The sequence below is a fragment of the Aedes albopictus genome, chromosome 1, assembly GCF_035046485.1.
Source record: "Aedes albopictus strain Foshan chromosome 1, AalbF5, whole genome shotgun sequence".
NCBI lineage: Eukaryota > Metazoa > Arthropoda > Insecta > Diptera > Culicidae > Aedes > Aedes albopictus.
The window spans coordinates 81,379,885-81,384,561 of record NC_085136.1 but is presented as its reverse complement, the minus strand read 5'-3'; the positions used below and the strand labels follow the sequence as shown (position 1 = coordinate 81,384,561).

Genomic DNA, 4,677 nt, shown 5'->3' with positions numbered 1-4,677 from the left:
TTCGACAAAAAGCCGGAAAAGAGATTTTAGAGTGGATTGGGGCTTAACTCATAATATAAACTGTGTAGTTCAGCTCATGTCAACCGAGAATTTGATTATTTCTTAAAATATTACCAAATCTATAAATTTTACAATAAGTTTGAGCTAATTTTCTTCACGCGGTCAAAATTAGCCATTTTTGAGACTACAAATGGCTCCTAAATTGTTGTTAAAGCTTTGTTTAGTACCAAAAAAATACCAGGCGTTGTTAGTAGTCCCAATTTTGCGTAAACCAAAAAAAAAGTTCGAAATAAATTGTTATAAAACAGAAAAAAATACAAACAGTAGGTGGCAATATAGTTGCCACTGCCTTATAAAGGGTTAAAAAGATGGATACTGAATTAAAAAGTAGTGTGTGTAGCGCAAGCATTGAGTTGTAAAAAAAGTCTCACGAAACCAACTGGAAGCCTATCCATTCCATCCATATACGGGAGAACAAAAGGTGTTTACAAAGTTCTTAAATACAAATTCTTAACAGGAAAAATGTGAACATAAATCACCAGTGTTGGATTTAAACTGCACATCCCTGTCCACATGTCATTCAACGCTCGTCACGATGACGAATCCGAAGAAGCCGAGCCGAATGGCTCGAACGAGCTCATGAAGGTACCAGTCGCCAGTCTGATATACACCTGTGACGAGCGTTGACTTATTTAAGAGCCAGTTCGCGAGAACCGCGACCCCCTTTCCAAAGGAAGTGGAATCGATGTGCTCCGATTGAGCTGAAATTTTCAGGGTATGGTTTTCCATATAAAAGATGATATCTGGCCGATTTTTAGATTTTTCCGTTAGGGGGAAGTGGGGTAAAATAGCCCTCAAAGATTTCATGTCTAAAAATAGGTAAAATCACAAAAATCGCAATAACTTCCGCAAAAGTTAACGGATTCAGCTGAAATTTTGCATGGACACTCTACTCCTATGGCACTTCCATTTAAGCCAAGCGTTGGATATTCTTTGATACAGGTCGGACTCGATTATCCGGGGGTACGATTAACCGGGGGCCCGATTATCCGGGGCTCGATTATCCGGAAAAAATGGCTCGATTATCCGGGAACCAAATAATTTTTCGTTTTGTTTGCACATTTTTAGATAGAAATATGTCAAAAGATGTAGCAAATATCAAATACAACACCCATAAATCAGATTCAGCCTATTTGAGAATTATTTTTATTATGCAGATTTTTCGTCTAAAATTCCATTCTCAACAAATATGGTTAGAAGCATGCCAGTCGTTGAGTTTAAGGACTAGAACATCATACAAGCTTGCTAGTATGTTTATCAAACTGTTTTTGATTGACAAATCTTAAAAATAAAATAAAAAAAGTTTGGCTCGATTATCCGGAAATTCGATTATCCGGGGAGATTTTTTTTCGGAGTCACCCGGATAATCGAGTCCGACCTGTATTTAATTTGAAGAAATAGGTTATTTTCATAATTTTTTTGACGATTTTCAGGGCGCCTGTTTTCGTACCAACAGAACTAGGATGAAAAACTGAGTACTACGTTTTGAAGGTTCACCCAAGAGCTTTCATTTGATATGTAACCCAGATGCGCCAACTTAAAAACTTTCGAAAAAAAAAATTTTTTCTCGGGGTATGCATTTTACCCCATATTTTTAGCTGTCTATAGTAGTGTTGTCGCAAATTATGACAACGTTATTTAATTTTTAAGGGTTTTTCTTCAATATTAATTCAACAGAAAAATGATGGCTAAGAAATGCAATTATTGTTTTTTTTTTCATTTGGGGAAGGTAGGGTAAAACGGACTAACTCAACCTCTTATCGAAATAACGTTGCTACGATGTTCTCTGATCGGACTTGAATTTTCAGAGTTCTTTATTCTATTCAAGAATAGATGCTTTATCACATATTATTTTTTTTCTTGAGAGGATAACGGGGTGAAACCATTCTCAGAAAAAAAAGTTGAAAATAATCAAAATTTCAAAACCTACAAATGCTTTGGTAAAACTTGGCGAAATTTCATGAAATTAGAAAAAAAAATATTAATTTTTATTGCTTATTCAAATGAGCAAGTCTGACAACATTTTGACGTCGAGAAATATCGCAGATTAGCACGTGGTGTGTGATTCACCGGATTCTTTCTTGATTTTTCTTTTGACATGCATCTCCGGTTCAATTTTCTCTCTTTTTTTCTCGTGAAAGTTGCAGCAGTGCACAATGGTCCACGAAAAAGATTTACGAGGAAAGGTGCATTCAACGCCTTCAAATGATTTTTTTGGACAAATATGGTCTTCTACAAAGTTGTTCCCAAAAATAAGGCCCTCTTTTCAATGTACATAAAAATTAGGGTGGTCCATATTTTCAAAGAAATTGGGAACCAAACTTTTTATTTTGTAGAATAACTGTATACATTCTTCGAGAAAGTTGTATATCTATCAATTTTGAGCAAGTTTCCTGAAGACGTTTTTTATGTAGCTTTGAAATTGACCAATATAGAGATGTTTTTCTGAATAAGCTTAGGGTGGTTCAAGAAAAATCGGGTTTCTGGTGTTAACTGTTTCAGTTTCGATTTTTCATCAAAGTCACCCGAGAAACACTTGTAGAGCATAGTTTTTTGAAAAAGTGTTAAGACGGGTTGGGGTAATCATAAAAATTATCTTTTGCCCGCATTCGAATAAAGAAACGTTGTTATAAAACATATCAAAAAATTAGAAGGGTGTTTTTTGTAACTCAAGTGAAAAATACTTGAAAAGTGCTCATTTTTTCTAGATAATCATCAATAACTTTTGAACGGAATGACTTAGCAACATTCTCAGCGAACGAAAATACGCTTTTTTTAAGCTGTAAAAGTGGTTCTTACGCGACTTAGACGAGAAATTTTAAACAAAAAAGATAAAGCAATGAAACGATTTGTTCTAGCGTCATCCTTTATGTTTATCTTTTTTGTTTCAAATTTCACATCAAAGTTGTCTAAGAACCATTTTTAGAACTCAAAAATAACGCACATTTTCGAGCGCTGGGAATGTTGCTTCGTCATTCCGTTCAAAATATATTGATGATTTTCTAGAAAAAATAAGCACTTTCCAAGTATTTTCCACAAACACATTGGTCATATCACCATTTCAAAAAAATATGATTTTAAAGGAAAAACACTTGTAACTATTGAACCAAAAAAGATGAAGACCATTCCAGCGTATGAAACGATGCGTGTTCAAATGCTCTACAAGTTTTTCTTGGGCAACTTTGATGAAAAATCGAAACTGAAAAAGTTAACGCCAGAAAACCGGTTTTTCTTGAACCACCCTAAGCTTATTCAGAAAAACATCTCTATATTGGTCAATTTCAAAGCTACATAAAAAGCGTCTTCAGGAAACTTGCTCAAAATTGATAGATATACAACTTTCTCGAAGAATGTATACAGTTATTCTACAAAATAAAAAGTTTGGTTCCCAATTTCTTTGAAAATATGGACCACCCTAATTTTTATGTACATTGAAAAGAGGGCCTTATTTTTGGGAACAACTTTGTAGAAGACCATATTTGTCCAAAAAAATCATTTGAAGGCGTTGAATGCACCTTTCCTCGTAAATCTTTTTCGTGGACCATTGTGCACTGCTGCAACTTTCACGAGAAAAAAAGAGAGAAAATTGAACCGGAGATGCATGTCAAAAGAAAAATCAAGAAAGAATCCGGTGAATCACACACCACGTGCTAATCTGCGATATTTCTCGACGTCAAAATGTTGTCAGACTTGCTCATTTGAATAAGCAATAAAAATTAATATTTTTTTTTCTAATTTCATGAAATTTCGCCAAGTTTTACCAAAGCATTTGTAGGTTTTGAAATTTTGATTATTTTCAACTTTTTTTTCTGAGAATGGTTTCACCCCGTTATCCTCTCAAGAAAAAAAATAATATGTGATAAAGCATCTATTCTTGAATAGAATAAAGAACTCTGAAAATTCAAGTCCGATCAGAGAACATCGTAGCAACGTTATTTCGATAAGAGGTTGAGTTAGTCCGTTTTACCCTACCTTCCCCAAATGAAAAAAAAAAACAATAATTGCATTTCTTAGCCATCATTTTTCTGTTGAATTAATATTGAAGAAAAACCCTTAAAAATTAAATAACGTTGTCATAATTTGCGACAACACTACTATAGACAGCTAAAAATATGGGGTAAAATGCATACCCCGAGAAAAAAATTTTTTTTTCGAAAGTTTTTAAGTTGGCGCATCTGGGTTACATATCAAATGAAAGCTCTTGGGTGAACCTTCAAAACGTAGTACTCAGTTTTTCATCCTAGTTCTGTTGGTACGAAAACAGGCGCCCTGAAAATCGTCAAAAAAAATATGAAAATAACCTATTTCTTCAAATTAAATATCAAAGAATATCCAACGCTTGGCTTAAATGGAAGTGCCATAGGAGTAGAGTGTTCATGCAAAATTTCAGCTGAATCCGTTAACTTTTGCGGAAGTTATTGCGATTTTTGTGATTTTACCTATTTTTAGACATGAAATCTTTGAGGGCTATTTTACCCCACTTCCCCCTAACGGAAAAATCTAAAAATCGGCCAGATATCATCTTTTATATGGAAAATCATACCCTGAAAATTTCAGCTCAATCGGAGCACATCGATACAAGAAGGGGTTGCGGCTCTCGCGAACTGGCTCTTAAAT

The 4,677-nt window shown here is 34.4% G+C and overlaps 1 long non-coding RNA gene across 1 annotated transcript in view; it reads right to left on the bottom strand.

The window, feature by feature from the left end:
• Positions 1-4,677, bottom strand: part of LOC134285030 (uncharacterized) — a 62,094-nt gene that overhangs the window by 38,294 nt on the left and 19,123 nt on the right. The window lies entirely within an intron of this gene.